This window comes from Gigantopelta aegis, chromosome 9 (assembly GCF_016097555.1).
Source record: "Gigantopelta aegis isolate Gae_Host chromosome 9, Gae_host_genome, whole genome shotgun sequence".
Classification (NCBI taxonomy): domain Eukaryota; kingdom Metazoa; phylum Mollusca; class Gastropoda; order Neomphalida; family Peltospiridae; genus Gigantopelta; species Gigantopelta aegis.
Window position 1 is genome coordinate 12455279 of NC_054707.1, and position 19488 is coordinate 12474766.

Sequence of the window (19488 nt, forward strand, 5' to 3'; positions counted from 1 at the left end):
ACAACCTTCTACAAATCTGTTTGACAACATTCTACCACCTTGTCTGACAACCTTCTACCATCCTGTTTGACAACCTCCTACCACCCTGTTTGACAACCTTCTACCATCCTGTTTGACAACCTTCTACCACTCTGCTTGACAACCGTCTACCATCTTGCTTAACAGCAATAGGCCATCCTGTTTAACAACCTTCTACCATCCTGCCTTACAACCTTTTTGACAACCGTCTACCATCCTGTTTGACAACCTTCTACCACCCCGTTTGACAACCATCTACCATCCTGTTTGACAACCTTCTACCACCCCGTTTGACAACCTTCTACAGCCCTGTTTAACAACCTTCTACCATCCTGCTTGACAACCTTCTACCATCCTGCTTGGTAACCCTCCTCACCTCTAACCTGACTATCGCATTCCACAACCTATGTGACAGAAGACTGGTTCTATCTTCCAGTCATGATGAAATGCCCTCTGCTTCAGAAGGTTTTATCCTCCAAAAGAGTCACAATGGCCCACTGTTTGTTTTGTAACTTCAAAGCGTAGAGATGGAAGGTTGGTGTCTGAGAGGCGTTTAGTGAAAGACGGAACGGAATCGAGGTGCTGACTGAACTACCAGAACCGAGAGCGGACCGGGATCTATTCGAGTCGTGTCGCTCGCGTCAAAAGACTTCAGACAAGCATGCCGCTGCCAAACAAAACAAGACTTGGTTTAAATAACACCAGAAATAGTGAGACTTCTATCCCCGAGTCCTTTATGTTTCGCTGACGTTGAACCAACCTTTAACAACACAAGAAATAACCGACTATCAAAGTCGCTGTAACTGACGTTAAAACAACCTTTAACAACACAAGAAATAACCGGCGATCAAAGTCGCTGTGACTGATGTACTCTTTGATTTGTGATTTCTTCCTCTCTGTTTTTTTTCTTCTTCTTAACACCCAAGTATTTTAAACTACCGTGACCAAGAGAAATGTTGATCCAAGCATGTACTGTAAAACTGAGAAAAAGCAGACTCCCCTCAAAAGACGAAAGGCTGTTCTTCAAGGGTCGTACCTGGGATGCACTGACAAAGCCATGCAAGTGGGCGGCCATGCCCCCCCCCCCCCCAATCACACCTCTTCGTTTCCTACTCTTTTTAATATTTGCCTGTCGCCCCATAACAAGACTCGCTGGCAGTGTGAGTGCCCCACACCTCCTCAATGTAGATTTCCCACAAATATAAAATGCAGGCTGCGCCAATGGTTCGGGTAGCAGTACAAAAATAATCGGGGAACAGTAATAACGGGTCTTCTTCAGGCGAACAAAAATAGATTTTTAAACTGAAAATAGCATTTTTATTATTATTTTTGTTTGTTTGGGGGTGGGTGGAGGTGGGGGCGGTTGGGAGGTTGTTTAAATTTCCCTCATTTTTCTCACGCAAGTTTCGGTCCTAGGCCCGGTAACATGAAGCACTCGTAACACATTATGTATGGTGTGTGTCTGACATAAGTGTTACATGTGCTTTATGTTACAGGGCCCTATCTTCTTGTCTTGGAGAAGATCTTGGTTCTTTTTCAGGTTGTTGTTGGTGCCCCACGACTGGTCTATCAAAGTCCGTGGTATGTACTATTCTGTGTGTGAAAATTGCATAAAAGAGGCATTGCTGTTAACGAAATAAAAATGTATCGAGTTTTCCTTGAAAACATGTCAGAATGATCAAATGTTTGACATCCAGTAGCCATGAATAATTTATCAGTGTGCTCTAGTGGTGTCGTTAAACAAAACACACTAACTTTATAACTTTGACCAAAAAACCCCAAACAACCCCACTCCCACCCCAGACCAACTCCCCCCCCCCCCCCCAAACAACAACAAAACAACATCAACGTATGTACCTTGGAGATATTCGTGTTTATCTTCTCAATATTTCATTCAATGGCAAGCGCTCCCTGAAAAATTTATGTTCTCAGACTCGTTTTAACTAGTGTAGATTTACCGACTACGCTATTTGCAGCATGCCACTGTGGGCTGTCTCGCCCATGAGTGAAAAGTAAGTTCATTATAACATTGTCTGCGCTGAAGAAGATTTATGTATTTTCGCCTTTTCGGTACGATGCCATTATACCTGCCAAGAAGAACAAACTAAGTGACGCTTTTCGTCAACAACTATTTGTGGTAATTACCTAAAGGTAGTTCATGTTTAGACTAGTGTGAAACACACAAAGTAAATGGAAGTAAATAAATAAATAAATAAATAAAATAAAATAAAATAAATGAGTGAGTGTGAGTGAGTGAGTGAGTGAGTGAGTGAGTGAGTGAGTGAATGAATGAATGAATGAATGAATAAATAAATAGTAAATTATATTAGATTAATATAATTAAAATAGTTGAGCTTATAGGTGAAAAAGATGTACACACCTGGCAGAAAGTACGATAGTTAGTATATAAGGGTTCGAATCCAAATTTAAAGGGAAGCAAGTAATACTGGCAATGAAACTAATTGAAAATTACAGTTGTATGCAGAAGGTTGAACAAAATATGTAAATTACATTAAGTTTGAATTCCTTTGATATTCTCCCCTAAAATATTTATTTTAAGACAAACTTTTAAATGTATGGGGTTTTATAAAGAATGGTCAACTGTTTGACATTCTATAGCGAAGATTACTTAATCAATGTGCTTTTGTGGTGTCGTTAAACAAAAACTTTAAACTGAAATCTAGCCATGCTATTAAATGCCAAGGTGAAATGTTTCATCGGCGATTAGTTAAAATATGAGATGTTTAAACCATGTACTACCCGAGATACTCTCGGTTTACAACAAAACGTCAATTAATACCATTACTAACGATTTCTCATTCAGAATGATTAATTTAAAATAGATTTTAAGCTGAGATAGAAACCGAACCGTTGACGTGAAACACAAAGTTCAGTTGACCTTCTCTCAAAGTGTATTTTAACCATGGATATAAGTTGTAGAGTCAACGATAAAACAGTCCAACATGTAAGATTATTATGTAAAGAGCAAACACCTGACAAACACGTTCTTCGTAAATATTTATTACATTTATTATAGAATTTTCAAATAGGAAAATATGCACATGCAATCTTTTGTTAAACCACACAAAATACATTATATTTTGTAATTTATTATGTACAAATTGGTTTACTTTTAAAAATAAATGTAAAGAAAAACTGAACGCTTCACTGCACTCTCATCAAAAGGTTAGCAACTTAACCATGGCACCGGAAGTTGTTCACAAGTGGAACGTGAATTCATGAACCATGTGGAAAAATAGAGAAATAAAAATAATAATGGAACCCACCCCCAAAAGAAGTCGTAATAAATTAATAAATAAAATACAGTCGACCCCAAACTACTGTTGAATAAAATACAATTATTGTGGGTTTCAAGTGAAACCAAACACCAATATGTGAAAGGTTACATACTACATATTTAATGTAAGAATTCTCCTTGAACATATATCCCCAAATAACAAATTATAAGGAACGTCTTCGATTATTTTGAGTAATTTATTCATTCAGTGGTCTTAAGTTTATTGCAGCTTTATTATTTGCAGCTTTGTCATTTATTTATTTATTTATTTATTTTAAAACTATAAAGTACAGCACGTGAATTTGTTTATTTTCCTTTTTAGTCAATTAATTTGCCTTAGCCATTATTTATATTGTGTTTGTGGTAACAACTTAATAAGTTTCACCTTACGTACGATCATTATATTGTTTTGAAATTAAAGATATATGAACTATCTTGTCTCTTACAAGCAAATGATCCGAACTGCACTACACGTTTTGAGTTTTGTTTCATCTTAAAGTCATTCCTGATATAAAATGAATTAAACGTTCATTTTCATTAACTGCCTTATTACTTCGAGTACTCTCAACAACTAAAGATATAGAATTGGTCCCGATATAAAACCATTATCGATGGTTAGCTGTCTCTTCTGATCCAATAAATAAATCCGTGATCATAGTGAACATTTTGAAAGAAAAAAAATAGTAGGCAGAATTTACAAAGCCTGTTTTTCTTAAACGCAGGTTTTTAAGCATTGTAAATGTATACACGCGTGTAAGATAAACATGCTTTTTAAATTCAGCCTAGTATGTTACGAATTTATTAAAGTTCGAGATAAGGCCGCGTTTTAGCATTGGCCGAATTTACATAGTCTGTTTTTCTTAAATACAAGTGTTGAAGCATACTAAATGTATGTAGTAACAGATGTATAAGTCTAAAACAGGCTTTGTAAATTTGGCCACATATGTTTATGTTTTTATGTTAACGTATATATTTCATCAGATACATATTCGTTTTAACCAGAGCAACAAAGTGGGAATAAATATCGGAATGGGAGTGATTTAAGTTATTTTTTTTATATAGTTTTGATTGTGCGTTGTTATTAAAGCAATATTTGGGATGTTACTTCAGAAATATCTCAAATATAGTCGTCATTTTGATTTTACATTTTGGATCTCACTAGGATTGTAGGATTGAGGTTCAACAACAACAACAACAACAACAACAACAAAAACAAAACCCTTTGCCATGCGTTATCTCGCTTGGTCATATGCAACCGCCCTCCTACAAACCTAACTGGAAATATTAAAATTGAGATCCGGTGGAAGTATGATTTTTTTTTTTCTTCCATTATTGATATGCTGGTTTGGGTATTATGATGCTGGGTTTTGTGTGTGTGTGTGATTTGGTTACCTTGGTAACCATTGCATAGATCTCACTCAATATGTACAAGTATTTCAACATGTGGATAATTCAGAGTTACTCTAAATGTTATGGACGGACAAACAAGCATGGCTTCTATTAAAAACATAATTGGTTCTTTTGGACAACCATAAGCACACTGTTCCGAAAAGCGGAGTTTTCACTCGGATTCAAAGGGAAGTTGGCAAACCGCTTTTACAGCATATTGAGTCGAGAATCTCTTGATCTCCTGGTAGTCCAATCCAGATTCTGAGAATACTCAGAGTCCAGAATATTGTTATGTCGTGATGGTCTAACCAGAATACTGAAAGTCCAAAATCATGAGATATCGCGATAGTCCAATCCAGATACTAAGAAAACTGAAGTCCATAATATTGCGATGCCGTGATGGTCTAAACCATGAAAGTCCAGAATATTGTGATGTCATGACAGTCCAATCCAGATTCTGAGAATACTGAAAGTCCAGAATCTTGTGACGTCATGACAGTCCGATCCAGAATCAGAGACAACTGAAAGTCTAGACTGTTGTGATGTCAAGATAGTCCAATCCAGAATCTGAGAAAACTGAAAGTCTAGACTGTTGTGATGTCAAGCTAGTCCGATCCAGAATCTGAGAAAACTGAAAGTCTAGACTGTTGTAATGTCAAGATAGTCCAATACAGAATATCAGTCTGGAATCTTGTGTTGTAGTCCAAATCAACTGTTGAGACTAGTATACTTCATGTACGTACCTGTAATCGATCGCTTCGAATAGCATCGCATGCTGACACCTGATAACAACTGTCTACACTATTATTAACAATAGCTTATTGTGTTTATAATTTAATCATCAGTTCATGATCCAAACCAACTGCCAAAAGTCTTGCAACGACTTCGCAGTTGAAACCAATTTCTGAGAAATTGTAAATGTATTGAGTTGTTTCTCATCCAAATGTTTTGTTGAAAATCCTGTGATGTGTTGATCGTCCACAAATCGTCTTTATAAAATGTCTATGGTGTTGACAGAGATCGTAACGAGATCACTATTATTGTTTTTGTTTTCTCATACCATTCATATGACATCCATTGGAATAAAATACCCAAACAGCAAATTCATTTGAATGTATTCACAACCGTCGTTGTATGAACGAACATTCCAAACTTACATACAGTGACACGAAATGTCAGAGCCACGCATAATTATTATATAGCCAACATTTAAGACCACTTAAAATCCGTATGTAAAATAGCACCAGTTGACACTTTATGGCTATATTATAGTTTTCAATCAATAGTCAGTAATATTTTGTTTTGCATACTGATTACAACAATTCGTCTTGCTCTGTTTGAACAACCGATATCGAAATGGAAGCACCGATTGTAAACATTAAACAAAACCTGCTGCCACGAGAATTGTAAGCAGTCGTTGATATGAATATATCAAGGACTGACTTTAAACAATGCAATATCCTTTGTGACTGTGGAAGGCACCTTATTGTCATTAAAAGAGGAACAATCTCCCTATTAGAGTAAATATAAACAATGGAAGAATAAACATGTTCTCATTGCGTGTCCTACAAAACATGGAGTGAAATTCTAAATTTCACGACACCCACACATCGTTATCCACCCGTTAGAGTGCCAGCATTAAAACACCTTATGGATTTAACTAGATTCTAAGACAAAAACGTATTCCACATTCCATTGTTAGTGAGAACTGTTACCAAGACGACTACTTCACGTCACCATGATGGACGCCAACCTGAATCCAGTCGGGCGTTATTTGTATCGGCCGAGGTCAACCGGAACCATCTGAAGTGATCTGAAACGAAATGACAAAGACATTGTAAATACAAGATACATCAAGATGAGTTTCACGTACCATGAGAGTGATTTATTAGTTTTGTTTTCCACTAGGAAAGGTTAGAGTACAATATTTCACAAAAACCGTCATTCTGTTCGCGTGTAGGTTACTCAACTTTAAATTTAGGCGAACTGCCAGTCACTTTCGCGGTGAACCGTTACACAATCTGAAATTTAAAGTTGCACACTTTTGAAGATACTAACCCAGTAATTGCAACGCAATTTTGAGATAATTAATTAGGATTAGTACGTAAATAAAATTCACGTAACCGAACAATTGGTTACCTAAGCAAAATTCACGTGAACCGACTTCCGGTTACCTACGATTTTGAAATGTTGTCCCATGAGAGTGTCTAATACAGAGATTAAAGGAGCAGACCCTAGTTTCAACCTGTGATAATTAACACCAAGTTAATTAACAAACCTGTAGCACATATGGCTATAATTACAATAGAGAGAAATAAGAGTCGGTGACGTTAAAACGGAGAAATACCATCTATAAATAGACTATATTTCGGTTCCACAACCGTTACATCTATGAGGTATGTGTGTTTTTAGAATTGTAAAAAAAAAAATGCAGATCGTGATATCACAACCATCAGGATGACTAGAAACACTTTGGATGTACGGGAATGGATAATAAATGTCTAATTTCATTTATCAGAAACGTTTATAATAGGGCCTAGTGAAACATACGCCGTCATTCACTTAATTTTGTCGAGATATAACTGGGCATTAATTTTTGTTCATGTTCCTGCTGATAGTGCGGTTTACGCCAAGACTGTCAAATGCCATGCAAATTTTTGCAGACGTTTGAAAACCTGACACAATGCCATTTGAAAAATGTTTTTATTGTAGAGCACTTGTCTAAAGTGCAGGGGCACGTCGGATCGTTCCTCGTCGGTTCACCTATTGTGTTAGATTTCGACGATCCGATGATCAATGTCTTTTGTTTTGTTAAGCAGAACAAACTTTTTACCCTTTTTAAAATGAACGTGCATCCAAATGAATGTTAGATTGTTCTTTTGACGGTCGTACCTAGATAGGGATACGGAAAACCTGTTAACGTGCCCCTATTGCCAAAAGGTTTAGGCACCCCCCTCCCCCGGGACCAGCATCTGGGTAACCAGTAACGGTCTAGAGTCAGTCCACACCATGGAACATGAGAGAGAGCCCCTTTATTATATGGCCCCGTTCCACGAAGCGATCTTAGCCCTAAGATTGGCTTAGGCGCATAGCTACCCTATGCACTTAAGTTGATCTTAGGGCTAAGATCGCTTCGTGGAACGGGGCCCTGCAAGACTGCATTTTCCCATATAGGTAAACATTGAAAACTTTAATACAAAGAAAATGTTGCCGGTTTTCTATTTGTTAACCCATACATTAGTCATTTGGTTTTATACATCAATAACAATATAGGAAATTTTCGAAACTGCGTGTTATGTCTAGAAATATGAACGTACTGCGAAGAAAATGTTTTCTACGTTGTTTGCGCACTTAGACTGGCTTACATTCGTAACGGAATCGATAACTTTGGCGCCAAAAAGACACGACTGGTTCTCCTAAAGTGAGTTATTCGCCGCTGAAAGAGTGAGTTTGTTATTAATTTTGCCACACAAGTTATTTGAGAAGTGCTATGCATGCATAGAACGCGGCAAATAAATACACAACGAGAAAAAGCCTTCCCCGAGTCAAATTGCACAAACAAAGGTTTACAATTTTGTGATAAACCTGTCTCCATGTTAACGTGTATAAATAAAACTTGAAATAGTGTTATGCAAGTGACTGTGTAGTGCATGCATAAACTATGAAACAGTGTTATGCTAGTGATCGTGCATTGCACGAAATCGTGAGATCTGCAAGTCTAGAAGGCCAATAAACGTGTCTGGGTATCTAAGAGCGCGAATAGCTCTTGTTTATTTCCTACAGTCCATGGAAGAAAATAAACAAATGTCTTGTTAAACATTCCCGGAAGACACATACAAATTATTATTAGGGTTATTTGGTCAGTTGGGCCGGTTTATTTGTCACACTTTGTTGCAATGGACTGGGCAACGTGCGCACGGTATGTTAGCGTTAGTGTAAACAGTGCTTGGGTCAGTTAGTTTGTGTTAGCACCTAACTCATAAGTTCAGGTAATCACACGTCTAAAGAGTTTTATACTGCTTGGTGAGACCCAGGGTTCGACAAATCCTATCTACAAAATCGTCAGCAGATTGTCAAAGTTGGGAACTTACAATCCTCATCACAGCAAGTACTGACCGGTGTCCCCCAAGGCTCAATTCTCGGTCCACTACTATTTATTATCTACTTAAATGATATACCCTTGTATGCCAAACACTGCTCTATTGACATGTATGCCGATGATGCAACCATGCACACATATGGTAGTAACCTAACAGAACTAGAGTTAAATTTGCAGGTGGATTTATTGGGCATTCAAAAGTGGTGCACAAATAACAATATGGCTCTTAATCTTCAGAAAACAACTTGTATGTTAATAAGTACAACATACAAAATATCCAGGCAGCACTCAATACAAATTACACTAAACAATGAAAAACTTAATGCAGTAAAATCGCAAAAGGTACTTGGTGTTTATATAGATGAGTCACTGACCTGGACAGTACACATTAGAAAAGTGATTTCAAAATTGGCCTCGACTATCTCACTTCTCAGGAGACTTAATATATACTTAAATCAAGCTGCCAAAACAGTTTTCTATAATGCATACGTTGTTCCAATTCTCGACTTTGCTGCTACTGTTTGGGGACACTGTGCTAAGGAACAAGTGGTTCAAATTCTAAAAATGCAAAAACGTGCAATGAGAATAATTTTAAACAAACCATTAATAACTCCATCTAAAGACATGTTCAGGGAACTAAATATTTTACCTTTCCCTGACAGAATAAAATACCACATTGGCATAATGGTATATAAAGCACTAAATGGCTTCTCCCCAGAATACATTACATCTTTCCTTACCCCAATATCTGAAACCTGTAATTATAACCTAAGATCCTCTAACAAAAACAAACTTCAGTTACCAAGGCCTCATACTGAACTATATAAAAAATCCTTCAGTTACTCAGGTGTTCAGATATGGAATACAATACCCCTTGATATTAGACACCAGAAGTCAGTTGCGAACTTTAAATCCAGCCTGAAACAATATCTCATGGATGTTTATTTGGCTGATTAATTTTTATTCTATATAATGATTATGTTTTGAGACTTTAGTGTCAATATTACACAACTAACAGATGTCTGTTAAATGTAAGATTTCTCTAGTCAATATGTATGTATGCATTATTATAATAGTATAGTACTTAGTATATATGTATTTTCTTTTCCAGTATTTCAATGTATTGTTGAGGGCCAAGTGGAAGATTAGCTTGTGCTAAACCTGTCACCCTCATTAAATAAAGTTATTATTATTATTATAGCCCTCGGTCCAGGCTAGTGAAGTCAGGGCCGTACCCTGATCAAAATCCTGGGGGGGGGGAGGGTTGGGAAGTGTGTGTGTGTGTGGGGGGGGGGGGCACTACTTTTTATAAAAAATAAAACACTATACAAATTAAACCCTGAGATGTGTATGCTATTTTCTGGAGTAAAAACAAAAGTGAGATTCTCGGGGGGGGGGGGGGGGGCAGCGGGCCCTCCTGCCCCCCTGCCCCCCGGAGGGTACGGCCCTGGAACTTTGGTCTGGGCTAGTGGAAACTATTCACTTGTGTTACTATAATACATAAGACACTAACCAGAGCTTCTACGAGGGTTATTGACTTTCTCAAACATTTGTAAAACACTGTGATAACAACTGCAATCGTGATGAAATGTCGAGAGATAGAGATACATTCCTATACCTAAATACTGAAATTTGTATGCCCAAATACTGGACTGGGCCGTTTGACTGTTTGGTCAGTGATATTGTATAGTACATTTCACTTTAAAACCACACACACACACACACACACACACACACACACACACACACATTTATTTATTAATCTTCAGCTACTGGATGTCAAACATTTGATAATATTGACATAGTCTTAGAGGAAACCCGCTTCATTTGGTAAGACTTCCGAACATTCCAGCATTCAGTTCATTCAGGCTTAGGTTTAGGGATAAGGTTAGTGATAGTATCAGCATGCATGCTGGAACGTTCGGAAGTCTTTCCCTTCATTTTTCCATTAGCAGTAAGGGGTCTTTTAGATCCCCTTTCCCACAGAGAGAATACAATATACCACGGCCTTAGATATGCGTAGGGTACTGGTTGGGATGGGGTAAATACAATCAGATAATGGGTCCACCGGCGGGGTTCGATCTCACGATCCAAGCACTTCAGGTGAGTGCCCTACCGACTGCGTTAGATCATGCCCTATGTTAAAGACATTTGCCTTGGTTACTAAACCTTGCGCGGAGTAATATCAAAGATGTGGAGAGTGCGAAATTGCGCGGAGTGATATGAAGATGTTGAGGGAAGTGTGGGAGAGTGGCTGTCACGTCTGATGACTCGCCACAGCTGCACTGTCGTCTGATACTGACGTCTGACACTTTCCTCCACGTTTCTCCCCCCGGCGCGCGCGGGAACACGCAGACGGCAGAACACACGTAGCCGTTAGAACACTTGGGCATACTCGCACAGAACACTACAAGTATTGTCAAACAGTACTTGGAATAAAACTGTAATTATTATTATATATTTTCTTATTTTGGCTCTGTATGATTTTCTTATTTTGGTCCTTTATCACTGTAGCAAACACGTAACCGTTAGAACACTTGGGCACACTCGTACCACAAACAGAACGCTATTGTCAAACAGTACTTGGGAAAAAACCCTATAATTACTTAATTATTTTCTTATTTTGGCCCGGTATGATTTTAAAAAATTTGGTCCTGTATGACTGTAGCACACACGTTATCTTTAGAACACTTTCGCATACACTACATGTATTGTCAAACAGTACTTGCAAAAAAGACTCCTGTAATTACTTTATGCTATTTTCATATTTTGGCCCTACATATACATGTTGGCTGATTCCTGTTCGTCAGTTCTTATGTTGACTAAATGTTCTGCACAGATGGAAGTAAATTAATAGACACAATGCAAGATTCCTTATAGTGTTGATCCAAATTAAAGTTTGATTAAGGCGACTGGTCAAGAACAAGGTGCATAATATCACCCCACGACAACCTCCACACCACACCTCTCCACAAACTACTGAGATTTTCACATATTATGGTAGATTGTGTTAGCGATTTGGCCAATATTGTTAAAATATCTGTAACGAGTAGACCTATATGCAGATGGTGCCACCGACACAGTTCGTTCTGTTAAATGTCTATCCATATAGGGCCTAAGGATATCTAGGATAGAGCTCTCCCAACTGGTTTATTAAATGTAGAAACAGGTCCGCACCAAACTTGCCCGTATGACAACATCCTCCAATGTTAATAGACAACAGGTTGATCACACACCCCACAATCATGGCTGAAACTAATTAACACGATGGGGCGGGGGGGGGGGGGAGCTAGGTTACGATGTCGTAATTATACTATGGGTTTTGATTCTAATTTTAGAGGGGGGAAGAGATGTGACAGGCAGAAGGGGGATGGAAATATATTTGAGATATTTATACTTCAAGTAGTCGTACTGTTATGCCATTGATTTTCATTGTGTATTTTTCACAAAATGTCAAAACATATAATTCTTCATTGTTATATATTGTATCAAGAAAACAGTACCACGAGGGTTTTGTAAACCTCTGCCGAAAATTAAGTTGTTCTCACAAAAGAAAATTGAAAAGCGAAATGTAGCAATAATTGATAAGTAAGGTATCTTTGCATATCAAACGAAAATAATAATAGGTTTTTCTGGTAGCGGCGTCAAGTGGACGACAGACAAGGGGGAGAATGTAACTCGGTCCTGTGTTCCTGTCTCGAGTTACGCGAACCGCCAGTTGAAACAGATAGATATCGCTTGATTGTTCTACACACTAACGAGAACAGACACGGGGGTCTTCCAATCGCGATACGCGCTCACTGTTATTCCCCCAGGGCCGGGACTGTAGCCGGACGAATTACCCCTTTCAGTGAACGAGTCGTCTGCGGATGAACGGCTACTTGAAGGCATATCGACGCTGGAGAAGTTGCAGCTTTGATGCTATTACCTTAGCCTGTCTCTCGCTTTTATGATCTTTTAAGATGTGTTCAGTCGGGGTGAGGGCAGCAACCAATCTTGTAAACAGCGAACAAACTTCCGAGATGCCGTAACCGTTGGCGGAAATCACCACGGAAGAAGTAGGATAACTTGTGCAATACTTTTTGTATAATTATTTTATATTATATCGAGGAGTTATCCAGGTTTGGTTGTGTCCAAAGATTTAACGGTTAAATGTTCAGACAAATCCAAACCTAAAGCAATCTGATTTACCTTTCCAAAATCTATAGTTTTTATTATTATTATTACTCCCATTATATGTATGTCTAAAATAACGGTAATAAAGAAATATTTGTTAAAATTATAAATAAATCAATAAATCAATAAATCGATATGCAATCACTAAAACCTATTGTTAAAATAGCGAAAATGGAAAACGTCAAAAACGTTAATCGAGTGAATATGAATTAGATGTGTATTAGATGGTTACCTTCCAAATTAAAACCATGTTACAAGAATTTCAAGTATTTGTGGCAATGCTACAATGCTGTCAAAAGTGCTGTTGGGTTTGATCTCTATTTGACATAACTAGTTCTGGTTTCAACCCTCGATATGCAATTACTACAAAGACGATTGTTAAAATAGCAAAAATGGAAACCGTCGAAAACGTATTACATGTAACATGGTTATATGGTGAATTAAAACTATTGGACAAGAAATTCCGTTATTTTGTGATCATGCTACAGCGCTGTCAAAGGTATTGTGTGCTTTGATCTCTGTTTGACTTTTACTATACAGTAATATAATAAGGTAGTGTTTGGGTCATTGTGGTTGCTAATAATGCATTCTAATTATATGCAAGATGATAAGCCATATGCCTCCAATAGTGTTTATACATTTTGTTTTATGCGTGCAATATTTCCAGTAAATAAACACCAATAATCCATTAACAATTTAATATCAGTCTCATGCTTTATTCATGTTCAGAGTACCATTAGAATTACAAGTCCTATGTGATGAAACTTAAAAGGAATGGAGATCATTCAATAAATGGAATTTGGCGTTAATCGTTTGATGCCAATCGTTTATCATTTCGGTTTTATAAGCTTGTCTGTAGGTAGAATCATTACGGAATGCAGAACATAAAATACAACCAACAGAATCGTTTGACATGTTACTTCTTTCATTTATTAATTTGATAATTAAATTAAAACTTGTAATATTTGATTAGGGTAAAATCATCACAACTGTCTTTGTTCAGGCCCTAGGTCGAAAATTATTGAGGATCAGTAAATGAAGTTTGGCGCCAATCGTTTCACGATTTCGGTTTGGACGTGAAATAAAAATACTAGTATCAAAATCATTTGATGTCCATACAGATATTAGTCATATAAAATGTTTGTTTTTTTCATTTATTAATTTGATAATTAAACGGAAACGTTTAATTTTCGATTAGGGCAAAAGCCACATGTCTATACATCGCTGCCTCTGCACATTCCCTCGTCCCAGGAACTTCAAAGCTACCTGTAATATTTAAGAATTTTGAAAAAAAAGGTAGCTGTAAGTAACCTCGAAAACACCGCTGTCCACGACATACATTTGAGCCCGGCCCACGTGCACACAGCGCATTAGTGCGGAAATAACCATTAATTAGAGCTCAAAGGCGGGGAGACGCACGTGCGCTCGGATTCTGCCACGGCTCAACTAGCGTGTAGTGTCCTCGTCTCGCTCACCGCTAAATTGGACCAAAGTGATGCTGGCGAGAGTTTAATTTGGGGGCCACTTAACTCCATGTTCTCTGTATCGGCTCGCAACGTACAGTACTCTGCAGGTTCTCGTGGGCCAAATCAGTCCCCATTGACGATAATGTTAATATTTTCTAATGAAATTAATATAAGTGCTCAACACAACCAGGCAGTACACCAATAAAAAGTGTGATGTCTCTCATTTAATCTACCTGCAAGAAAATTGTGGATGTGAGATTTAACACCCTTTAACAACCCTCACGTGTGCTGAAAATTGGAAATTCCATTTTAGGTACACTTCACCATAGGAGTAGGGGCTCCCATTTGTTTAAGGGGCCAGGCTGTCTTTTGCCCCAATTAAAAGAAAATACCCGAATTAGAATAACAACATTTATTCATATTAACATTACTATCAAACAGCTATATAGCGTTGCAAACGAATCACTACGTATTTTTACATGGATTAAACTCATTTTACGGTTAGAATGATGGGAATACATTGTAAAAAGGTATCAGACTAGAATTTTAGGTTTTGTTTCAGCACTAGGGAGGCAATTGCCCGCCCCTTTTCTCGTACGCCCATTCTCTTCACAGGTTTCAGCCTCTAGTATATACTGCATAACAGCTGTATACTAAATACAAATGTATTGATGTACTGGCAAAAAATAATAGTATTTCCACACAAAAAAAAACAATATCAGGTTTTACTAACAATCAGATGATGACTTGCAAAGCTCTAGATACGTTTACTCTGTGAATAGTTGGCGGAACTCTTTGATTTGGTACAGGTTCCATTAGACCAAATCAATTCCTATTGCCGGTAATGTTAACGTTTACTAATAAAACTGATATAAGCAGCGTTTCAACACACCCAGGAAGTACAGCAATAGAAAGTGTGGCACCTCACATCTAATCTAGCTGCAAGAAAATGGGGGGTCACGTATCATTTAAGAGATTTAATTTATGTTTTTAATAGCAACCGTCATTTTTGCTGAAAATTGCAGTTCCATTTTTGGGGGTACCCCGCATTAGTTTCAACCTCTGGTATATACTGCATAACAACTGTATAACAAATAAAAGTGTATTTATTTATTGTCAATGGATAATAGTATTAGCACAAATAATCAATGTCACATATTACTACCAATCCCACCCGCAGCTGCTTTTACTCCGTAAATATTTGACGGTGCACGTCGAACCTTGACACGGTACTCTCTTCTTTGGTACTATGCAACCTACAGTGCAACTCGTACAGTGACGTACGGATAGCGCGTCTCAGTTCTGCAATAGCTACGTTTAGTCCAGAAGGAGGCAAACGTACCCTTGGCAGTTTTGTTAAACCTACCTATTTATCTTACAACACTGTGGAATTTCTCTCTAAAACTTATACATGTAGTTTCTTGCTTGAAATAGTTTATCTTTTTTGACGTCTAGTCACGTGGAATTTACTTGTGAGTCACCTGCAAATTGTGCCAGCACTCCATAAACCACAATTTTCAAATAATTTCTGGAGACGAGAAAATGTCTATGTTAAGATCATTTGAAGAGTTCCGAATTATCGAACAACCTGGCGATTCAGCACGATGTAGTTCTAACTCTGGCGTAGCGGGGGGGGGGGGGGGGGGGGGGGGGGGGGGGGGGGGGGGGGGGAGGGATTAGGTATGAGCTATTAACCCTTTTTCTCCCCATCATCACCTTTAATATTTGCCTGTCGCGCCATAACACGAGTTATAGACAGCATGGATGTCTCCCTAATGTCGGTATTCTCCATATAAAATCCGGCTACACTAGTGGTTCGAAAAGCCAGTATCATCAAAATTCTGTTACTGCTGACCCGCCACACCAAGAGTGTCTGATAGGACAAACACGAATATACAGTATGTACAGAAATAATATTTTTAAAGTTTGTTTTATTTAGCGACAGCACCAGAACACATGGCAGGCGCGGATCCAGTATTTTTTAACAGAAGAGGCCCAAAACACGTTGTAGTTTTTGAAAATAGAATTTAAAGGCCCTTGACAGGTGGACGGGATATCTTTGTATTTTTTTGTATTCTGTAATATATATTGTTTTACCAAAAATAGGGTGGGGGGCCTTGGGCGCGGCCCTGAATCCGCGCCTGCATTGGTTAATTAATCATCGGCTATTGCATGTCATATATTTGGTAATTTTGACATATATATAGTCTTCAAAGGATACCCGCTACATTTTGTATAACAGCAAGGTCTTTTATATGCATTTCCTACAGACAGGACAGAATATACCACGGCCTTTGATGTACCAGTTATGGGACATTGGTTGGGGCGGGACAAAACCCAATGGGTCAATAGTGCAGGAACGATCAAACGATCCAAGCATTTGAAACAAGTGCACTACCGACTGGGCTACATCCTGCCCCCGACAACCATAACAAATACGGGTATTACAGAAATATATATTGTAAGAAAGAAACTATGTTTCATCAACAAGTTCCGAGCCCCTGACAACCATAACAAATACGGGTATTACAGAAATATATATTGTAAGAAAGAAACTATGTTTCATCAACAAGTTCCGAGCCCCTGACAACCATAACAAATACGGGTATTACAGAAATATATATTGTAAGAACAGAGAAACTATATATTGTAAGAAAGAAACTATGTTTCATCAACAAGTTCCGAGCCCCTGACAACCATAACAAATACGGGTATTACAGAAATATATATTGTAAGAAAGAAACTATGTTTCATCAACAAGTTCCGAGCCCCTGACAACCATAACAAATACGGGTATTACAGAAATATATATTGTAAGAAAGAAACTATGTTTCATCAACAAGTTCCGAGCCCCTGACAACCATAACAAATACGGGTATTACAGAAATATATATTGTAAGAAAGAAACTATGTTTCATCAACAAGTTCCGAGCCCCTGACAACCATAACAAATACGGGTATTACAGAAATATATATTGTAAGAAAGAAACTATGTTTCGTCAACAAGTTCCGAGCCCCTGACAACCATAACAAATACGGGTATTACAGAAATATATATTGTAAGAAAGAAACTATGTTTCGTCAACAAGTTCCGAGCCCCTGACAACCATAACAAATACGGGTATTACAGAAATATATATTGTAAGAAAGAAACTATGTTTCGTCAACAAGTTCCGAGCCCCTGACAACCATAACAAATACGGGTATTACAGAAATATATATTGTAAGAAAGAAACTATGTTTCGTCAACAAGTTCCGAGCCCCTGACAACCATAACAAATACGGGTATTACAGAAATATATATTGTAAGAAAGAAACTATGTTTCATCAACAAGTTCCGAGCCCCTGACAACCATAACAAATACGGGTATTACAGAAATATATATTGTAAGAAAGAAACTATGTTTCATCAACAAGTTCCGAGCCCCTGACAACCATAACAAATACGGGTATTACAGAAATATATATTGTAAGAAAGAAACTATGTTTCATCAACAAGTTCCGAGCCCCTGACAACCATAACAAATACGGGTATTACAGAAATATATATTGTAAGAAAGAAACTATGTTTCATCAACAAGTTCCGAGCCCCTGACAACCATAACAAATACGGGTATTACAGAAATATATATTGTAAGAAAGAAACTATGTTTCATCAACAAGTTCCGAGCCCCTGACAACCATAACAAATACGGGTATTACAGAAATATATATTGTAAGAAAGAAACTATGTTTCATCAACAAGTTCCGAGCCCCTGACAACCATAACAAATACGGGTATTACAGAAATATATATTGTAAGAAAGAAACTATGTTTCATCAACAAGTTCCGAGCCCCTGACAACCATAACAAATACGGGTATTACAGAAATATATATTGTAAGAAAGAAACTATGTTTCATCAACAAGTTCCGAGCCCCTGACAACCATAACAAATACGGGTATTACAGAAATATATATTGTAAGAAAGAAACTATGTTTCATCAACAAGTTCCGAGCCCCTGACAACCATAACAAATACGGGTATTACAGAAATATATATTGTAAGAAAGAAACTATGTTTCATCAACAAGTTCCGAGCCCCTGACAACCATAACAAATACGGGTATTACAGAAATATATATTGTAAGAAAGAAACTATGTTTCATCAACAAGTTCCGAGCCCCTGACAACCATAACAAATACGGGTATTACAGAAATATATATTGTAAGAAAGAAACTATGTTTCATCAACAAGTTCCGAGCCCCTGACAACCATAACAAATACGGGTATTACAGAAATATATATTGTAAGAAAAAGAAACTATGTTTCATCAACAAGTTCCGAGCCCCTGACAACCATAACAAATACGGGTATTACAGAAATATATATTGTAAGAAAGAAACTATGTTTCATCAACAAGTTCCGAGCCCCTGACAACCATAACAAATACGGGTATTACAGAAATATATATTGTAAGAAAGAAACTATGTTTCATCAACAAGTTCCGAGCATGGGTTTGTTGGTTTTGTTTCATCAACAAGTTCCGAGCCCCTGACAACCATGGGTTATGTTGGTTTGTTTGTTTTTGTTTGTTTGTTTTGTTTGTTTTTTTTTTTTTTTTTTTTTTTTTTTTTTTTTTGGGGGGGGGGGGGGGGGTTTCTTGTTAGAGGAATATGTTCCTAGGTACGAACAGTTGCCTCGATTGTTATTTCAACTGCCAAATTTACAAGTATTCATGCAATACAAACACGTGAAAAGACTATAGGCCGAATTTATTACGCTTGTTTTTCTTAAACGCAGGTGTTTAAACATTGTAAATATATGTAGTTACACACATGTAAGACATAAACAGGTGTTTAAACATTGTAAATATATGTAGTTACACACATGTAAGACATAAACAGGATTTCTAAATTTGCCTATGTATTCAAATTCAACATACATCACTTACAATGCATTGTTGTAAAGTGCGAAACAGCGTTAAAGTATTTTATATATGTTTTTGTCCATGTGTCTGTTTAGACTCCTGCATCAGGCCGGGTTTGGCCGACTAACTGCC

General features: G+C 37.5%; 1 protein-coding gene across 1 annotated transcript in view; it reads right to left on the reverse strand.

Moving 5' to 3' along the window:
- Positions 1-3023: 3023 nt before the first annotated feature.
- LOC121382185 (twist-related protein 2-like) overlaps positions 3024-19488 on the reverse strand; it is a 32548-nt gene continuing 16083 nt past the window's right edge. The window contains exon 2 of the mRNA XM_041511708.1: positions 3024-6518. The gene's annotated coding sequence lies outside the window, so the exon portion shown is untranslated. The remainder of the gene's footprint in view (positions 6519-19488) is intronic.